The sequence below is a fragment of the Macaca thibetana genome, chromosome 15, assembly GCF_024542745.1.
Source record: "Macaca thibetana thibetana isolate TM-01 chromosome 15, ASM2454274v1, whole genome shotgun sequence".
NCBI classification, from domain to species: Eukaryota; Metazoa; Chordata; class Mammalia; order Primates; family Cercopithecidae; genus Macaca; species Macaca thibetana.
The window spans coordinates 64,964,285-64,985,887 of record NC_065592.1 but is presented as its reverse complement, the minus strand read 5'-3'; the positions used below and the strand labels follow the sequence as shown (position 1 = coordinate 64,985,887).

General features: G+C 41.7%; 1 non-coding gene across 1 annotated transcript; it reads left to right on the top strand.

The window, feature by feature from the left end:
- Positions 1–12,476: 12,476 nt before the first annotated feature.
- On the top strand, positions 12,477–12,579 carry LOC126938221 (U6 spliceosomal RNA). The gene has a single exon (XR_007720032.1). It is a non-coding gene; the product is annotated as a U6 spliceosomal RNA (small nuclear RNA).
- The last annotated feature ends 9,024 nt before the right edge of the window (positions 12,580–21,603 follow it).

Sequence of the window (21,603 nt, the reverse complement as noted above, 5' to 3'; positions counted from 1 at the left end):
AATTAATCTCCCAGGGCCAGGCACTGTGGCTCACGTCTGTAATCCCAGCATTGTGGGAGGCTGAGGTGGGCAGATTGCTTGAGTCCAGGTGTTTGAGACCAGCTTGAGCCACATGGCAATATCTCATCTCTACAAAAAATACAAAGATTAGCCAGGTGTGGTGGTGTGTGCCAGTAGTCCCAGCTACTTCGGAGGCTGAGGTGGGAGGATCACTTGAGCCCAGGAGGCAAAAGTTGTAGTGAGCTGAGATAGCACCATTGCATTCTAGCCTGGGCCCCGCCTCAAAAAAGTGAGACCCTGTCTCAAATAACAAAAAAATAAAATAAAATAAAAGGAGGGCTAGCTGCAGTGGCTCATGCCTGTAATCCCAGCCCCAGCACTTTGGGAGGCCAAGGCAGGCAGATCACTTGAGGTCAGGAGTTCGAAACCAGCCTGGCCAATATGGTGAAACCCCATCTCTACTAAAAATACAAAAATTAGCCAGGCACAGTGACGTGTGCCTGTAATCCCAGCTACTCAGGAAGCTGAGACAGGAGAATCGCTTGAACCCAGGAGGTGAAGGCTGCCATGAGCCGAGATCGTGCCACTGCACTCCAGACTGGGCCACAGAGCAAGACTCTGTCTCAAAAAAAAAAAAAAAAGGAAATTATCCCCTAGGAGCTGGAGACAAAGACCTGCCAAATTACCAAATTATTTATTATATAGTCCCTGAGTATTGTTTCCATGGAGGGGAACATTCTGTGGGATTTTATATTTCTGGCTGTCTGACCTGTTGTGTTACTCTAAAAAAAAAAGTCACTTAGTGGTTAACTCCAATTACCAGGAAAGTATTTATTTATTTTTCTTTTTTTTGGCCAGAGCAGAAGAACTTGACTACTGATTTATTACACAGAACTAATATAAAAGGAAAATGAAGGTACCTACCTGTAAAGAGAATATAAACCCAGTAGTTTGACTTTGTGTATTAGCCAAATTATGAAAAATTATAGCCAAGCATTAGACTTTTACCAAGGAGTGATTAAGGACACAAAACACATTATTAAGGATAAGGGCCTTATAGGTATCAAAGTTAACAACCCAAAACTTCAAGGCAACTAGAAAGAAAGAAAATAGCTTGACAAATAACGAACAGAAAAGCCTGCTGATGTAAACATGACAATCTATGACTCCAGTCATCTAGGTCTTGTTTCATGGGTCTCTGATGGCAGCTGTCTACTTAATGCAGTCATCTTGATCTAAAAGTCTCGGGCGGGAACTGTCTCCTTATGATCTTGTGGTTTCTGGCCCATGGGGCTTTCTTGTAACCTAAGGATGAGTAAATTTCTTTACTTGAGAGAAATGGTTGTAAACATCAGCACCCTAGAGTTTTGTTGTAGTGTCAGATGTTTATAGCAACTTATATGGGTTCTTTTCATCAAGGCTCAAGGGCTATTTTTCTCTGAGGTCTCTTCCCCAAGATGAAAAATATCAGAACATTATCAAAATAGAAGACAGTGGAATGATTTCTTGAGGGGTAACAGAAAATTAATATATAAGCATATAGTCAATGATTATCCTGGGAATAGGAGCATATGAACAGGACTCCAAGGCTTTTTAATTTGTGCCACAAGGTATATTACAGTGGTCCCTGATTGACAAAGACATTGGAACTTAATAAGCTGATACAAAATCTTTTTGGAGACAATTATTGTGCCAATCTTTGTACATGAAAAAAGTGTATTTCTATGATATGTCAATCAGGGACCAGATGGAAAACAGAAACCACATCAGTTTTTTGAACAGGGAAAGTTTAATATAAAGAAGTGTTAACTAGTAGGAGGTGAGTGAATTCAAAAAGGAGTAAACAAGGACTCTAAAGAATCCAGAAGTAGCAAGTGCAGAAAAACAGCGCATCCCTCTAGGCTGAGGAAGAATGAGCGATAAAGAGGAGAAAGAGCTCCTCTCAGCAACCACCACCCCAGAGCTGAGATTCAGACCTCCTCTTGACATGTTTTTTTTTTTTAGTCGGAGTCTCGCTCTTGTTGCCCAGGCTGGAGTGCAGTGGCGCGATCTTGGCTCACTACAGCCTCCGCCTCTGCCTCCCAGATTCAAGCGATTCTCCTGCCCCAGCCTCCTGAGTAGCTGGAATTCCGCCACCACGCCCGGCTAAGTTTTGTATTTTTAGTAGATACGGGGTTTCACCATGTCGGCCAGGCTTGTCTCGAACTGCTGACCTCAGGGGATCCGCTCGCCTCGGCCTCCCAGAGTGCTGGGATTATAAGGCGTGAGCCCCCGCGCCCGGGCAGAAGACGTGTTTACTACAGATATAGCCACGCAGCCTGGCAATGGTGAAGACACTTGCCAGAGGGACCTGTGAAAGTGACCATTGCCGGAGGGGATAGGCAGGCTAGGCCAGTCTGCAGAAAGGGTCAGCTATTGCCAGAGGATATAGGTGGCTGGACCTGGTCTAAAGTCGCCTCAGACTATAAAGTCGCCTAATAGACCGAGGACACTGCTAGAGCTACTTTGTTAGGCTTGTGTATTGAAGACTAAAAGTAAGAGGGCTGGAGCCCAGCCGAAAAGTGTCTTTCCGCAGCTGTGGCCATGCAGTGTCACTCTGGCGCCCTCTGTCGATGAACCATAACATTTTATCTGTTGGCAAAAAAATGATTTACAGAGTTGAGGACTGATCATGAATCAGGGCAAAATAGCGTAGATTTGCAATGGAGCGATGATATTAAATTGGTAACTTGCATATAAACATTCACAATCATGAAACAATATTAATAATTTTATTTTTATTCCAAATTTTATTTTATTCCAAATTTTATTTCCAAATGTATTCCATTTTTTTGTTGTTGTTGTTTTCTTTTAGACGGAGTCTTGCTCTGTTACCCAGGCCAGAGCGCAATGGCGTGATCTCGGCTCACTGCAACCTCCTCCTCCCGAGTTCAAGCGATCCTGCTGCCTCAGCCTCCTGAGTAGCTGGGACTACAGGCTCGCCCCACCACACCCAACTAATTTTCGTATTTTTAATAGAGACAGGGTTTCACCATGTTGGCCAGGCTGGTGTCAAACTCCTGACCATAGGTGATCCTCTCGCCTTAGCCTCCCAAAATGCTGGGATTACAGGCGTGAGCCACCAGGCCCGGCCATACATAATTAACATTTAGAGAACGTCACACATGCCTGATTATTTCTACTATCTTTCTCTTATAAGTTGAGAAACTGACTCTTTAGCTGAACGTCACACATGCCTAATTATTTCTACTATCTTTCTCTTATAAGTTGAGAAACTGACTCTTTAGCTGAACGTCACACATGCCTAATTATTTCTACTATCTTTCTCTTATAAGTTGAGAAACTGACTCTTTACTGGAATAGTGGCTATTCCAGTAAATTCAAACAAAGTTTTGATTTATAAGAGAACTTTACAGGCCAGGCACGGTGGCTAACTACGTCTGTAATCCCAGCACTTTGGGAGGCCAAGGCGGGTGGAGTTTGAAACCTGCTTGAGCTCGGGAGTTTGAAACCAGTCTTGGCAACATAGTAAAACCCCATGTGTACTAAAAATACAAAAATTAGCAGACATGGTGGTGCATACCTGTGTTCCCAGCTATTCGGGAGGCTGAGGCAGGAGGATTGCTTGAGCCCAGGAGGCAGTGGTTGCAGTGAGCTGAGATCACACCACTGCACTCCAGCCTGGGTGACAGAACAAAACCCTGTCTCAAAAGAAAAGAAAATAATAAAATCTTTAAAAAAAAAAAGAAAAAGAAAACTTTACAGTCTGATTATTCTGAATTAGGGAACTGAATTTGGAACAGACATAATCAAGAAGAGTTGTCAGAGGACATAAGGCATACACATAAGCCATTTTATTCAAAGGCTATACTTGGTTGTAACAAATAGGAAACACAACGATAAATAATAGTGATTACTAGTAATTTTTATTTTATTTTATTTATTTTATTTATTTATTTTTTTGAGATGGAGTCTCACTCTTTCACCCAGGCTGGAGTGCAGTGGCGTGATCTTGGCTCACTGCAACCTCCACCTCCTGGGTTCAAGCGATTCTTCTGCCTCAGCCTCCTGAATAGCTGGGATTACAGGCGCATGCCACCACGCCCAGCTAATTTTCATATTTTTTAGTAGAGATGGGGTTTCACCATGTTGGTCAGGCTGGTCTTGAACTCCTGACTTTGTGATCTGCCCACCTTGACCTCCCAAAGTGCTGGGTTTACAGGTGTGAGCCACCACTCCTGGCCCTTGATTACTAGTAATTTAACTTTAAAAAATTTCTTGCCAAAGTGATTCCGTCGTATGTAAGAAATCTAGAGAGTTAACACAATATTTTGGAATAAAAAAGAATTTCTGTTTATCTGAGCATGAGTAACTAGGTTGTTATAGGAAGAAAATGCAGATTTTAATTTTACTTTTTGTTTTCAGTCCATATTAAAATTGACAGTAAAGGATATGTAAGCCCTCAAATTTGTCTTTTATCATATTTTAAAAATTTTAAATAATTCTTTTGAATTTATCTTTATATAACTCTATAGATATGCATTGAGACATACACAAATACGTAAATATGCCAGCAAGTGATTAAATTAAGGCTTTAAATTGTAGCTTTAAAACATATTTAACTTTATCAGAGTATTAAAAAATATGTATATATTATGTTATTAAGTAAACATCTTTATAAACTGCAACGATACCCTTAAAAAACAAATAGGCATACCTTATGTATTGTTTTGAATGCATACTCCTATTTCTGTTTAACGGTTCTCATTATTACAAACTGTAACCAAAGTAATCAATTTTGGATTTTTCAGACACAACATAAGTTAAAAGGTAGAATACCAAGAACTATCTTGCTAATGTTTTTTGCTTTGAACAAATATATATTACTTTAATACATTTTAAGGTGGCTAAATAATATATAGGCATAAATAAAGGCACATATGTATACATATATGTAATCATTAAAAAAGATTTGCACATCTTGCTGATCTATAGCCAGTCCACACATTAAAATAAGGTGCAAGATTATTTATTTATTTAATTTTTTGAGAGGAAGTCTCCCTCTGTCACCCAGGCTGGAGCGCAGTGGCACAATCTCAGCTCACTGCAACCTCTGCCTCCCTGGCTCAAGTGATCCTCCCATGTCAGCCTCTGGAGGAGCTGGGACCACAGGCATATGCCACCACCCCAGGTTAATTTGTTTTGAATTTTGGTAGAGATGAGATTTTGCCACATTGCCCAGGCTGGTCTCAAACCCCCGAGCTCAAGCAATCCACTTGCCTCGGCCTCCCAAAGAGCTGGGACTACAGGCTGAGTCACTGTGCCCAGCCTAGAAATGATTTAAAGTTATGCTCAGTGTTCAATGTTTTGTTTTCTTTTTAGTTTAAAATGATTTGGCGCTTGAACTCAGGAGGCAGAGGTTGCAGTGAGCCGAGATCATGCCACTGCACTCCAGAGTGCCTGGGCAACAGAGTGAGACTCAGTCTCCAAAAAAAAAAATTAATAAAATAAAATAAAATAATGTGGGTAATCACAGTATATTTGTTAATTAATTTATTTTAATATTAGTTTAATGTTTTAAAGTTGGCTAAAAATCTGGAAATTAAAATTAGGTCAGACCATTGAGTCCTTATCATTTGTATCATAAGAATCCATGAGCCTGTGCTAGGTAACTCATACCTACAATTCAAGCACTTTGGGAAGCTGAGAATGGCTTGAGCTCAGGAGTTTGAGACCAGCCTGGGCAACAAATTGAGACCCCCCATCTCCACAAAAATAAAAAGTGAAATAAATAGAAAATTAAAATATTTTTAAAATTCATTTAATGTTTCTTAATTCAAGAATTGTATTTCTTGATAAATCTCTTATTTCATTCAACTAAATATAATTTCATGTTTGTAATCTTAAACCATCTGTAAAAATAATAATTTACTGGGCTGATAGGATTAATGTAGAAATTTTACAAGTTTAAATAAGAAACAAAACCCAAGTCTTGTATTAAATAAAATATTGGGTCAACATTTTTATTTTCTGAAAAAGTCAGGGAGAAGGCATAAAGTTGGTTTTAAGCTAAAATTATATCACTATAAAATGTTCAAAGAATCATCTATTTATCAGTAATATTACATAGACTTCTAAAGTTATTTTAAAAACCCTCAGTATTTACATATAAAACATTTTCAAAAAAGACTCTTGAACTCATCATGCCAGGAGCTCTAAGAATCTAACTTTTTTTCTGTCTAGGTATCAAGGCCATTACCTAAACCTACCTCAATAGTTCTTTGTAATAAGGAAATTAGGAAAGGGCCTTTAATAAGGTGATTTTTCGGGTAAATTTTGCTGGTAAGAAACTTGTTGGGATAGTTGGATTGTTGGGCACAGTGAAGAGGAAGATATCAAGGCAAGTTTTAATAAGAAAGCTGTTAGTTTTGATAAATAAGTTATTTAGCTGGTTCACAATCTTGTCTTCGAGAAATAGGTATTTTCCAGAGCAAATAAGCTAGTTATTTTTGCTTGGCGTCAATATTATTTAACACAGGGAATGAAAGCATGTTTGTCCCCATGGTTGTAGGATTATGTTGGTTTCAGTTATCACTTGTGTCCCCTCACTAAAATGCAAGCAATGTGAGAGCAGATATTTTTGTGTGTATTTTTCACTTTTCTACGCCCAGCACCTAAAACATCTAGCAAATAGTAGGTGTTGGGTAAATATTTGCTGAATGAATCTGAATTAATGGATGCATTAGAATAGCCAAGAACATTTTTAAAAAGTAGAGACAGACAATTTAGCAGTTAAAAAAGGTACTACAGTTGGGTGCAGTGTTTCATGCTTGAAATGTCAGCACTTTGGGAAGCCGAGGCGGGCAGATTGCTTGAGCCCAGAAGTTTGACACCAGCCTCGGCAATATGGTGAAACTCTGTCTCTTCTTGAAAAATGCAAAAATTAGCTGGGCTTGGGGGCCTGTGCCTGAAGTCCCAGATACTCAGGAGGCTGAGGTGGGAGGATAGCTTAGGCCAGGAAGGTTGAGGCTGTAGTAAGCTGAGATTGTGTTGCTGCACTACAGCCTGAATGACAGAGGAAGACCCTGTCTCAAAAAAAAAAAAAAAAAAAAAAAAAAAGTACTACAAAGGTACTGTAGTTAAAACAGTGCGGTATTGGAACATAGATAGATCCATTGAACAGAATAGAAAATCCAGAAACACACACACATATATCTATTAAACTTTCATTCCACTTTAAAGGAAAGGTCAACCTTCTCAAATATATGTGTTTTTTTGGTTGGGGGTCTTTGTTTTGAGAGAGGGTCTGGCTTCATCACCCAGACTGGAATGCAGTGGCATGATCATTGCTCACCGCAACCTCCGCCTCCAGGGCTAAAGCAATCCTCCTGCCTCAGCCTCCCAAGTAGCTGGGACTACAGGCATGCACCACCACACCCAGCTAATATTTGTATTTTTAGTAGAGATGGGGTTTTGCCATGTTGGCCATTCTGGTCTTGAACTCTTGAACTCAAGGAATCTGCCCTCCTTGGCCTCTCAGAGTGCTAGGATTTCATGTGTGAGCCATCGTGCCCAGACCAAGTATATATTTTAAAAGGAGAGGAATTTTTCTCATAGTTGCTTCCAATTTGACCACTGCTTCTCTGTCAGTGATCCCTCAATCCTTCTGCATTTCTTTGGTTGCGCTGGTTACAATCTAAAACTCATTAACTGTGATTTCCTCTTACATCAATGCTGACAACTCCTAAAAGCTTCTATAGACTAAAAGAAGGTAACATGAGGCAGGCTTAGCTTGCTTCATAAATTGGTCTTCACTGCCATCTACAGCTCCAATTAGAAAGCTGTTAGTTGCTCTAAGAGGAGTTAGTAACATGTGAAACTGGAGACCAGATGTGACTTTTCGCAAGATTGGAAGCAAAGGTTCCCAAGAAGTTATACACTGCCCAGGGCTCCACTATAGACTCACTTGGTTCTTAACTTTTCTCTTCAGTCCTTAGGTCTACCCTCGTCTCGGTAATAGTGCTTCCTTTTTTGGACAGGAAATCCCACCTTCTAACCACCAAGGATGGTCTCACTGTAGGAGATATTCTCCTCTCCAGGAGTATGGTTCTTTAAATTTGAGTCATTTCTTCAAGAACAATGGCTCAGAGCAGCAACAAGGAAGTCTAAGGTAAACTTTAGGAGATGAAGTCCTGTCTTGCAGTCTCATGTGGGCCATTAGCAAATTTGGACATCTTTCAGATCTTCCCACCAGAGATAACTACACATATCTTTTTAATTTTGTTTGGAAGTCTATTGGGTAGGTAACTATTGGATTAGAAATATATACACATAAATCACTTGAGGATAAATACTGGAGAATGCTAGTCTAAACTTATTAAGTAGGAAGAGAAACACTTTCCTATTGCCCGTAATTTGCAAGAACACCACTACTTATATTGGAGTCATTACATTGTTATACATACTGATTTTAGTGTCTTTCTTCCACCATTGCCCTCACTCCTACTCCTTAATTTTTGCTTTTAAATTATACTCTGTTTAGACCCGCGAGGAGTAATGATAGATAGGCTCAATTATTAACAATAGGCTTATGTAGAGGATGTTACCTTACATAGTGAATCTCGGCTAGAGCATTTCAATTAGTCATTGTAAGGTTATAAGCCAACGTCTTAGGCTTGGTACCATTCTCTCTAATTTATGATGGCAGTGGTGGTGTAGTAGTGATTTTGTGCTTCCAGTTACATAAAAGTGTCATTTCTAGATGTTACTAAATTTCATTAATAATCAGATAAATGTAAATTAAAAGGACAATAGAATAACGATATATCACTTTTTGCCTATCAGACTGGAAACGTTTTGATACTGAGAAAATATCTAGTACAGAAGGAAGTGGACACTTTCACCCAATGTTGTTATTTGTTTAAGTTGATACAATCTTCCTGGAAGGTAACCTGGTAGTATGTTTACATAATTAAAATATATTGTCAAATAGTGACTTCTCAAAAGCTCATTATAAAAACTGTCGATTAAGCCAAGTTAAGTGTATTAGATTTACTGCATTAAGAAAGTATACCGCCTTGACTGAGGCTTAACAATGTCTCAAAATAGAAAATTAGAGCCTATTATTTGTAGAGTTTTAGAGCTTCGGCTGAATACTTTCAGGGAATGTCAGGAATATGATTAGGATTGGGCACAGTTTATGATACAGTAGCTTGATATTGGTGGGCAGAGGAAGGGAATTGTTTTAAAGTGTTTCTTTTCTTCTTCTTCTTTTTTTTTTTTTTTTTTTTTGGTACAGGGTGTCACTCTGTCACCCACAGTGAAGTTCAGTGGCTCTGTCACGGCTCACTGCAGCCTCAACCTGGTTCAAGCCATCTTCCCAACTCACCCTCCTGAATAGTTGGGACTACAGGCATGTGCTACCATGCCTGGTTAATTTTTGTATTTTTTGTAGAGATGGGATCTCATTATCTTGCCCAGGCTAGTCTTGAACCTCTAGGCTCAAGTGATCCCCCCTACGCAGCTTCCCAAAGTGTTAGAATTACAGGCATGAGCCACCATGCCCAGCTCTTTACTGTATTTTTATTTCTATTTTTAACTATCATTTTAAAAAGACAAATATGGCTGGGCATGGTGGCTCGCGCCTGTAATCTCAGCACTTTGGGAGGCCAAGGCAGGCAGATCACAAGGTCAGGAGATCGAGACCATCCTGGCCAACATGGTGAAACCCCATCTCTACTAAAAATACAAAAAAACCCCAAAATTAGCTGGATATGGTGGCATGTGTCTGTAGTCCCAGCTACTCAGGAGGCTGAGGCAGAAGAATCACTTGAACCTGGGAGGCGGAAGTTGCAGTGAGCCGAGATTGCCCCACTGCACTCCAGCCTGGTGACAGAGTGCGACCCTATCTAAAAAAAAAAAGACAAATATGTGGAAATATACATAGACAGATAGTGTTTTATTTTTTAAATAAAAGGAATAAGTTAATAAACATCTAAATGACTGGATAAATTATGGGCATTTATAAAATAGGTTATCATGCAGCCATAAAAGGGTATTTTTTTTCATATCGACATAGAAATGTCTATGCTTATTAAGTAAAGAAAAAGTATAGAATTACAATGCATATGTTAGCATTTGTTTGGCTTCAAGCAGTGGTGTGCCAGAGCTGGTTCATATTTGCTTGAGAGAGCACAGGGCTCTTGAGAGCCAAATGTGTACATTTCTTCACAGGTGCAGTCAAGCTTCATGTTGGTTGTTTAAAATTGGCCATAGTGAGAGTATTTAAAGTATTTACATCAAGGAAGTCAGCAAAGACTACAAGTCAGGGGAACTTTTTCCCTCCCCCGGAGCTGGTTTACTAGCATGCCACTGGCTTCAAGTAACAGAAAACACGACTAGCACAGGCTTAAACTCTAAAGCCATTTATTGCTTACTGCAAGGAGACCGGGGTGGTAGGCAGTTCAGGAAAGGGTCAGCAACTAATTACGTCATCGAGGATCAAGGCTCTTTTTATTCTTATCTCAGTAAATGTGCGCTTATATTTCATTGTTCAGATCTGTTCACATAGCCAACCCTAGCTACAAGGGAGCCTGGGGGCCGGTAGCTGGCAGCTGGAAACAGGATGGCCATGAGTTGAACGTGCATCTTCTGGAGTCGTACCTATAACTGCTACAAACAAATCAGGGTTTATCAGCAAGGGTGGGGTAGGGAATGGATAAGCAACTACCAGTGTCTGCTACTAATGTGTATGTGTGTACATGTGAATAAATATAACAATAAATAAATAAATGTTCATTACTTTAAAAATATAGCTGGGTGTGGGGGTTCACACCTGTAGTCCCAGCCACTTGGTAGGCTGAGGCGGGAGAATCACTTGAGGCCAGGAGTTTGAGGCCAGCTTGGGTAACATAGTGAGACCCCTTATGTGTAAAAAACAGAAGTAGGTTTTTGTTTTTGTTTTGAGACAGAGTCTTGCTCTTGTGACCCAGGCTGGAGTATAGTGGTGTGATCTTGGCTCACTGCAACTTCTGCCTCCCAGGTTCAAGCCATTGTTGTGCCTCAGCCTCCCGAGGAGCTGGGATTACAGGCGTGCGCTACCACACCCAGCTAATTTTTGCATTTTTAGTAGAGACAGGGTTTCTTCATGTTGGCCAGGCTGGTCTGGAACTCCTGGCCTCAAGTGATCCACACACCTCGGCCTCCCAAAGTGCTGGATTACAAGCATGAGCCCCCATGCCTGGCCAAAAATTAGGTATTTATTTATACATCAAAATATCTATAAAGAAATATAACACATTCTTAAATGTGTTTAGATCTGGAGTAGAAAGGTTGGACTTTGAGGATACTTTATATATTTTTATGTATATGTATTTTTACTTATTTTTTAAGAGACTTTAGGAGCAGTTTTAGGTTCACAGCAGAATTAAACAGAAAGCACTGAGATTTCCCATATACACCCTTCCCCCACACATGCTCAACTTCCCCCATTTTCAGCATCTTCCACCAGAGTGTTACATTTGTTGCAATCCATGAAACATTATTATCATAATCACCCAAAGTCTGTAGTTTACATTAGGGTTCACCCTTGGTGTTATATATTCATGGGTTTAGACGAATTTATAATCCGCCATTATAGCAGCATACAGAGCAGCTTCACTGGCATAAAAATTGTTTGTGCTCTGCCTATTCATCCCTTCACCTACCAACTCTTGGCAACTACTGATCTTCTTACTTTCTTCCTAGTTTGATTTTCCAGAATGTCATACACAGGTATACCTTGGAGAATTTGCAGGTTGAGCTCCAGACCACCATAGTAAAGCAAACATTGCAATACAGTGAGTCACACTAATATTTTGGCTTCCCAATGCCTATAAAAGTTATGTTCACACTACTCTGTAGTCTATTAAGTATGCAAAAGGGATCTGGCTGTGGCTCATGCCTGTAATCCCGACACTTTGGGAGGCTGAGGCAGGAGGATCGCTTGAGCCCAGGAGTTTGAGATAAGCCTGGGTAACATGGTAAAACCCCATCTTTACAAAAAATACAAAAATATACCTGGATGTAGTGGCACAAGCCTGCAGTACCAGCTACCAAGGAGGCTGAGGTGGGAGGATTGCTGAAGCTCAAGAGGTCGAAGCTGCAGTGAGCTGTGAGCATGCCATTGCACTTCAGACTGGGTGACAAAGCAAGACTCTGTCTCTACAAAAAATGCAAAAATTAACCGGGTGCGGTGGTGCACACCTGTAGTACCAGCTACTTGGGAGGCTGAAGTGGGAGGATTGCTTGAGCCTGGTAGGACAAGGCTGCGGTGAGCAGTGATCATGCCACTGCATTCCAGCCTGGGCAGTGATGTGAGACCCTATCTCAAAAATAAAATAAAATAAATAAATAAATAATAAATTCTTGTCATTTCAACAATGTTCACAGCATCTTCACCAGGAGCAGGTTCCATCTCAAGAAACCACTTTCTGTACTTGTTTCAGCAGCATATATACTCAAATTAGAACAATATAGAGAAGATTAGCATGGCCCCTGAGCAAGGATGACATGAAAATTTGTGAAGTGTTCCACATTTTTTGACAAATGGGATCTAATTAAACTAAAGAGCTTCTGCACAGTGAAAGAAACTATCATCAGGGCAAACAGGCAACCTACAGAATGGGAGAAACTTTTCCCAATCTACCCAAGTGACAAAAGTCTAATATCCAGAATCTACAAGGAACTTAGATTTACAAGAAAAAAAACAAATAACCCCACCAAAAAGTGGGCAAAGAACAGGAACAGACATTTCTCAGAAGAAGATATTTATGCAGCCAACAAACATGAAAAAAGCTCAACAGCACTAATCGTTAGAGAAATACAAATCAAAACCACAATGAGATACCGTCTCATGCCAGTCAGAATGGCGATTAAAAAGTCAAGAAACAACAGATGCTGGTGAAGCTGCGGAGAAATAGGAATGTTTTTACACTCTTGGTGGGAATGTAAATTAGTTCAACCACCGTGGAAGACAGTGTGGTGATTCCTCAGGGATCTAGAACCAGAAATACCATTTGGCCCAGCAATCCCATTACTGGGTATATACCCAAAGGAATATTAATCATTCTGTTATAAAGATACAGGCACAGGTACGTTTATTGCAGCACTACTCACAATAGCAAAGACAGGGAATCAACCCTAATACCCATCAATGATGGACTGAATAAAGAAAATGTGGCACATATACACCATAGAATACTACACAGCCATAAAAAGGAATGAGATCATGTCCTTTGCAGGAACATGGATGAAGCTGGAAGCCATCATCCTCAGCAAACTATCACAAGGACCAAAAAGCAAACACCATATGTTCCCACTTATAAGTGGGAGCTGAACGACAATAACACATGGACACAGGGAGGGGAAAAACACACACTGGGACCTGTCGGGGAGCAGGGGTCAGGGGTCAGAGAGAGCATCAGGACAAATAGCTAATGTATGTGGGGCTTAATACCTAGGTGATGAGTTGATAGATGCAGCAAACCACCATGGCACATGTTTACCTACGTAACAAAGCTGCACGTTCTGTACATATATCCCGAAACCTAATGTAAAATAAAATTAAAAAAAAAAGAAAAAAAAAGGAAGCCACCTTCTTTGCTTATTCATAAGAAGCAGCTCCTCATTTGTTTAAGTTTTATGATGAGACTGCAACAATTCAGTCACATTTTCAGGCATCACTTCTAATTCTAGTCCTCTTGCTATTTCTACCACCTCTGCAGTGATTTCCTCAACTGAAGAATTAAACCTCTGAAAGTCATCTATGATGGTTGGAATCAACTTTTTTCAAACTCCTGTTAATGTTGTTGACATTTTAGCTGGGTGCAGTGACTCATGCCTGTAATCTCAGCATTTTGGTACACTGAAGTGAGAGGATCATTTGAGCCCAGGAGTTTGAGACCAGCCTGGGCAATACATGAGCATTTGTCTCTAAAAAAACTTAAAAAACAATTAGCCAGGTGTGGTAGTGTGGTTTGTTCCTGTAATCCTAGCAACTGAGGAGGCTGAGGAAGGAGGATTGCTTGAGTGCAGGAGTTTTAGGCTGCAGTGAGCCATGATCACGCCAGCACTGCACTCCAGCCTGGGCCACAAAGCAAGATTTTCTCTCTCTCTCTCTCACCTTTTTTTTTTTTTGAGACGGGATCTCCCTCTGTTGCCCAGGCTGGAGTGCAATGTCATAATCTTGGCTCACTGCAACCTCCACTTCCCAGGATCAAGCCATTCTCTTGCCTCAGCCTCCCAAGTAGCTAGGACTACAGGCATGCACCACAACTGCGGGCTAATTTTTCTATTTTTAGTAGAGACAGGGTTTTACCATGTTGGCCAGGCTGGTCTTAAACTCCTGACCTCAAGTGATCCACCTGCCCCTGCCTCAAGACCCTATCAAAAAAAAAAAAAAAAAAAAAAAAAGCTGACACTTTTTACCTTCTCCCATGAATCACAAATGTTCTCACTGGCATCTAGATTGGTAAAATTTTCCAGAAAGTTTTCAATTTACTTTGCCCCGATCCATCAGAAGAATCACTATCTACGGCAGCATAGTCTTATGAAATTTCTTTCTTTTCTTTTTCTTAATTGATTAATTTATTTTTATTTTTGAGATGGAGTCTCCCTCTGTTGCCCAGGCTGGAGTGCAGTGGTGCCATCTTGGCTCACTGCAAGCTCTGCCTCCTGGGTTCATGCCATTCTCTTGCCTCAGCCTCCTGAGTAGTACAGGCGCCCACCACCATGTCCGGCTAATTTTCTGTATTTTTAGTAGAGATGGGGTTTCCCTGTGTTAGCCAGGATGGTCTCGATCTCCAGACCTCATGATCTGCCTGCCTCGGCCTCCCAAAGTGCTGGGATTACAGGCGTGAGCCACTGCGCCCGGCCTCTCTCTCGCTCTCTCTTTTTTTTTTAGATGGAGTCTCATTCTGTTTACCAGGCTGGAGTACAGTAGCACGATCTTGGCTCAGTGACACCTCCGCCTCCCAGGTTCAAGTGATTCTCCTGCCTCAGCATCCTGAGTAGCTGGCATTATAGGCATGCTCCACCATGCCCAGCTACTTTTTGTATTTTTGGTAGAGATGGGGTTTCACCATGTTGGCCAGGATGGTCTCAAACTCCTGACCTCAAGTGATCCACCCACCTTGGCCTCCCAAAGTGTTGAGATTACAAGCATGAGCCACCGCTCCTGGCTGAAATATATTTCTTAAATAATAAGACTTGAAAGTGAAAATTCGGGCCGGGCGCGGTGGCTCACGCCTGTAATCCCAGCTCTCAGGGAGGCAGAGGCGAGAGGATAGCTTGAGCCCAGGAGTTCGAGACCTGCCTGAGTAATATAGCGAGACCCCGTTCTCCACAAAAAGGAAAAAAAAAAGACAAAAAAAAAAAAAAAAGAAAGTGAAAATTCGGCTGGGCACAGTGGCTCACGCCTGTAATTCTCCTTCGGGAGGCTGAGGCAGGTGGATCACCTGAGGTCAGGAGTTCGAGACCAGCCTGGCCAATATAGCAGAACCCCATCTCTACAAAAAATACAAAAACTAGTCAGGCATGGTGGCGTGGGCCCGTAATCCCAGCTACTCAGGAGGCTGAGGCAGGAGAGTCATTTGAACCCGAGGATGGAGGTTGCAGTGAGCTGAGATCACGCCATTCCACTCCAGCCTGGGCAGAAGAGCAAGACTCCGTCTCCAAAAAAAAAAAAAAAAAAAAAGAAAGTCAAAAATCTTCATTGATCTATCGGCTACAGAATGGACGTTGTGTTAGCAGGCATGAAAGCAGTATCAATCTCCTGGTACATAGCTGTCAGAGCTCTTGATTGACCAAGTGAACTGTCAATGAACAATAATATTTTGAAAGTAATCTTTTTTTCTGAGCAGTAGGTCTCTACAGTAGGCTTAAAATACTCTGTAAACACGCCATAAGAGATGTACTGTCATCCAGGCTTTGTTGTTTCATTAATACAGCAGAATAGATTAGCGTACTTTTTCTGTCTTTTTTTTTTTTGAGATGGAGTTTCACTCCTGTTGCCCAGCTGGAGTGCAATGGTGCAATCTTTGCTCACTGCCACTTCCGTCTCCCAGGTTCATGTGATTCTCATGCCTCAGCGTCCCGAGTATCTGAGATTACAGGCATGCACCACCACGCCCGGCTAAATTTGTATTTTTAGTAGAGATGGGGTTTCTCTATGTTGGTCAAGCTGGTCTCGAACTCCTGACCTCAGGTGATCCGCCTGCCTCGGCCTCCCAAAGTGCTGGGATTACAGGCATAAGCCACTGCACCTGACCAGATTAGCCTAATTTTTCAGGGTGCTAGGATTTTTGGAATGGTAAATAAGCATTGGCTTTAACTTAAATTACCAGCTGCATTGGTCCCTAACAAGAGTCAGCCTGTTTTTGTAAACTCTGAAGCCAGGCATTCACTTCACCTCTGTAGGGATCATCTTCCGATAGAAGGCTGTTTTCTGTACATTGGAAATCTGTTGTTTAGCATAGTCATCTTCCTCAGTGATCTTAGCTATATCTTCTGGATAACCTGTTGCAGCTTCTATATCAGCACTCGTTGGTTTACTTTGCACTTGAATGTTACAAAGAAGCCTTCTTTCTTTACAACTCATGAACCAATCTCTGCTGGCTTCCAACTTTTCTTCTGCAGCTTCTTCACCTCTCTCAGCCTTCGCAGAATTTAATTTGGGTCTTACTCTGAATTAAGCTTTGGCCTAATTCAGCGAGTGTTCCTGGTTTGATCTTCTACCTAGACACTGGAACTTTCTTCATATCACTAATGAGACTTTCACGTTCTTGTAATTTGTGTGTCCACTGGAGTCTCACCCTGTCACCAAGGCTAGACTCAAACTCCTTGCCTTCCATTTTAGCCTCCCAAAGTGCTGGCATTCTCCTACCTCAGCATACCAAAGTGCTGGGATTACTGGCTTGAGCCACCACACCTGGCCTAATTTCCTTCAAGAACTTTTCCTTTGCATTTTAACACCTTGGCTACCATTTGGCGCAAGAGGCCTAACTTTCAGCCTGTCTTGGATTTTCACATGCCTTCCTCACTAAGCTTAATCATTTCTAGCTTTCGATTTAAAGTGGGAGAAGTGTGTCATCCTTTCACTTTAACACTAAGAATTAGAAGTCATCGTAATTTGGGGGACACATTCAAACCATAGCAAATGTGAAGCTGCTTAGTATAGTGCTTGGCACATATTATATGTTTAATAATGTTATTTGGCTAAGAGTGGTGGTTCACGCCTATAATCCCAGCACTTTGGGAGGCCAAGGTGGGCGGATCACTTGCGATCAGCCTAGGCAACATAATGAAACCCCGTCTCTGAAAATAAAAAATATATAAATTTAAAAAACAAACACAAAATATCTGGATTTAAATATTGTATATTAACCTATGTATCTTAATACTTTTAATACAAGCCCATGCCTACCTCATTACATTTATTCTCAAACATTTTGTGTTTTCTATTGCTAATGTAAGAATGAGAAGGAAGATTAATTGCGAGATCAGAGAAAGCAAGGCTGGAAAGGCTGGTAGGGAGGTTAGGGTCCTTGATTGATAGTAGAAAATTTGGGTTTTATCCCGGCAGCAATTGAGGAGCCACCAAAAGAAATAATCAGTATAGTAACATAATTAGAGTTATGCTTTAGAAGGATTATTTCCGTTTTAGCATGTAGAGGGAGCATAGGACCAGAGCCACTGAGAGCAACAATTATGGCAAGGCCTTTCAGTTCTACGAATTGATATCAAGGCAGCATGATAATCAGGAACCTGGAGGGGCCGAGCGCAGCGGCTCACGCCTGTAATCCCAACACTTTGGGAGGCGGAGGCGAGCGGATCACGAGGTCAGGAGATAGAGACCACGGTGAAACCCCGTCTCTACTAAAAATACAAAAAATTAGCCAGGCGCGGTGGCGGGTGCCTGTCGTCCCAGGTATTCGGGAGGCTGAGGCAGGAGAATGGCGTGAATCCGGGAGGCGGAGCTTGCAGTGAGGCGCGTTCAAGAACCTCGGGGGTGGGGGATGGGGGGTGGGAGGTGGCGAGAGGGACAGCATTAGGAAAACACCTATGTAGATGACGGGTTGATGGGTGCAGCAAACTACCATGGCACATGTATAGCTATGCAACAAACCTGCACGTTCTGCACATGTACCCCAGAACTTAAAGTGTAATTAAAAAAAAAAAAATCAAAACTTGGTGTTTAAACCTACTAGGGGAGGTTACAGAAGGGTCAAAAGAATGTGGCTTATCTGGTGCTTTGAAACTCTGAGGCTCACGTACGTACAATCAGTTTATTACACTTCCCTAGTTTCATAAAGATACACGTGTTCTTAGGCCTGCTTTTGATTTTTTTCTGTTTTTTTTTTTGATCCTCTCTTCTTATATATGCCGGTTTCAAAATGCCGTAGATGTTAATGGTCAACTTCTAAAAATGTCGAGAATTTGCACGGAAGGGGAAGGTGAGCGACTTGCATTGGGCCACAAGGAAGGTCCTGATTACAAGTGTCTCAATAGGAAGCAATAAGGAAACAGACAAATGAAGTTGCTTAGTACTAAGTAGGCACAGAAAGAAGACATGAGGTTTAGAGAAAAAGTAGGAATCCTGCATGCAGGAAGTGAGAACTTGAGAGAGAAAGACGTAAAAAAATTTTTTTAGGGTTTTTCTTGCCTGGGTGTCTAGGAGATTAGAAGTTTTATAAACAGGTAGAAGAGTAGTTTAGAGGATTCCCAGGAGAAGTTAGAAAGATAATTAAAATTTAGTTATATTAAATTAAGTATTGCCAGAAATTAGAGCAGCACTGTTCAAACAGGAGTTAAAAATTCAAAACTAGAGCTCAGGAGAGGTCAGAGATGGATATAAAGAGTTGAATATTGGGGATATGGGGTTCATACTTGCAGGAATGGATGACATCACTGAGGATGCTTACCTGGTGCAAATGATGGGACGGTTGAGGGCAGAAACTGAGGAAATATCACTTTGAGGGGCAGGAAGGAAAGAATGGTTTCCTGAGCAGCAGCAGAAAGTTTAGAGAGTTGGAGAAACTGCGGAGTGTAGAGTCTCACCTATGCTGGAGAGGCATCGGAGGATCAACATATGTCAGCAAAGTCAAGGGGTCTGAGATTTGGCAATGAGGTTACTACTGACTTTGGAAGTTCTTGGCAGAGTGGTGGGAATGAATGAATCTAATCGTATCTCAAAAGGATTGGTAGAAAGAAGGTAGAATGAAGTGATGTTGAGGCCAAAAGATAAACTGGTAGGAGAACAATCTCTTTATATAGCTTTTCTCAAGTAGGAGCAGCATGTTAAGCAAACAAAGGACAACAAAGAATTGACCTTATATCTACTGGAAAAACAGAAAATCTCCACACATTTTGAAATGGTCTGATTTATTGTGTAATTATTATATTTTTTCTGCTTAAAACTCATTAGCTTCATTGCTTGATAAACTCCTAAGTATGATATAGAAATTCCTCTGTGATCTGGGTTCTGCATGTTTCTCTAGTCTCATCGCTCACACCTCCTTTGCACACACAGCTTTTTCCAGCTTTTCAAATGTCTCGTGCTGGTTCTTGTGCTCGTGTTTGCAGCTTCTGGGTCTTCCTTCCAGTTCCCTGTTAGCTTCTTAAATCTTTAACTGTCTTCTCAAACTAAACTCAAAGTTCTTTTCTATGAGTAATTTTTGGGTGCTCAGGGTTGACATCAACATTCCCCTGTATTTCTATCACCTAGCTCCATGTTGGGTACACAGTCTGTATTCTATAAATGCTGAGTGAGCAAATAAATGAAAATGCATGTCTTCACATCACATCCATTTTTCATTTCAAAAACATACAATATAGTACACAGCATTTATTCTTGCCATACAATATTCATTTTCGTGATTTTGTTAAAACACAAATTATTTTTTTTTTTTTTTTTTTTTTTGAGATGGAGTCTGGTCCAGTCACCCAGGCTGGAGTGCAGTGGCGCGATCTCGGCTCACTGCAAGCTCCGCCTCCAGGGTTCATGCCATTCCCCTGCCTCAGCCTCCGGAGTAGCTGGGACTCCAGGCGCCCGCCACCACGCCCGTCTAATTTTTTGTATTTTTACTAGAGATGGGGTTTCACCATGTTAGCCAGGATGGTCTCGGTCTCCTGATCTCGTGATCCGCCCACCTCGGCCTCCCAAAGTGCTGGGATTACAGGCGTGAGCCACCGCGCCCGGCCAACACAAATAAAATTTTAAGCAGCTCCAACTACTCAGGAGGCTGAGGCAGGAGGACGGCTTGAGCCTTGGAGGTCGAGGCTGCAGTGAGGCGTGATTGTGCCCCTGTACTCCAGCCTGGGCAACAGAGCACAACCCTGTTTCCAAAAAAAAAAAAAAAAAAAAAGAGAAAGAAAAAAAAAAGAAAATTTAAAAATATTATTTAAAGCTTGTAACATAAAAGTTGTAATCTCATTAGTCTGTTGTAATTTTCCATTTCATTTCTAAACGTTACAGCGGGCTATTTTTTTCCCTTTATTTCCTTTGGAGCAATTATCCTCTTTATGACTCTAGTAAAAAGAATCAGGGACAGGCCTCCGGTTTAGATCTAAATGACTAAAATCAAACCAATTAAGGTTTCAGTGTTACAAGAATCAAGGAGGTTTTAATCTCAATTTGTGTTTGCATTTATGACCGTTGGCTCTCCCAAGGGAGAGAGGAGAAACGATGGCCCCCACACCTGGTTTCAGGTTGATTACAATAAACAAGGAACCAGTTTAGTATACAAGGCTCGTTTTGCATTAAACACATTTTTGTGCAGAGGAGGTGGTGGTAGTGAAGATAAAATCTTTAATCAAATCCCGCCAATTTGCATTGTTCTCTGGGGGAATAGGCTTTCAAAAGTTAAGGAACAAAAGAGGATTTGGTTTTCCAGTCTCCCTTAGGCGGCAGCAGATTATGAAGCAGCCACCGGGAGAAACACAAGTATAAATTATCAAGAGGACGGTGCGTGCGTACGTACGTGTGTGTGTGTGTGAGAGAGAGAAAGCGAGAGAAGCGAGGAAAGAGATAGGGAACACACATGCTAAGGCTCCGAGGCGTTTTCCACGATGTGCCTGGTTATGTAATGTTGATAATGAAACGCGCTGCAACAGCATCAATGCATTCTTCCGACCCTGCACACCACCCCAAGCTGGGATACAATGGGGACGGGAGGAGGGGACACGAAGCCCTGTGCAGGCAGACAGCTGTCCAGACAGAGGTAAACCAGGCAGCTGGGCAGAACCCGAGCCCAGAGAATTTCTGCTCAGGCCTCGAGACCAGCCCACCGTTGCTGTGGCTCTAAAGATGGGCAGAAGAACCAGTTTCAAAAAGCAGGATCTGGGATCCGATCTCTTAGGTTTTTATTCAGCAGGCAGGGAAAAGGGGTTAGAAGCCGGAAATCTGCATTTCCACTCGGCTCTGGCGACTGAGACAGGAAAGCGTGCACCTCACGCTGAACAGCCACAGCAGCGCGTGGGCAGTGCGCACCCTCGCGCGGGTACGCGGAGTTCCTGGAGCGGGAGCGCGGAGCTCCTGGAGCGGGAGCGCGTGCGGTCTCGAGCCCG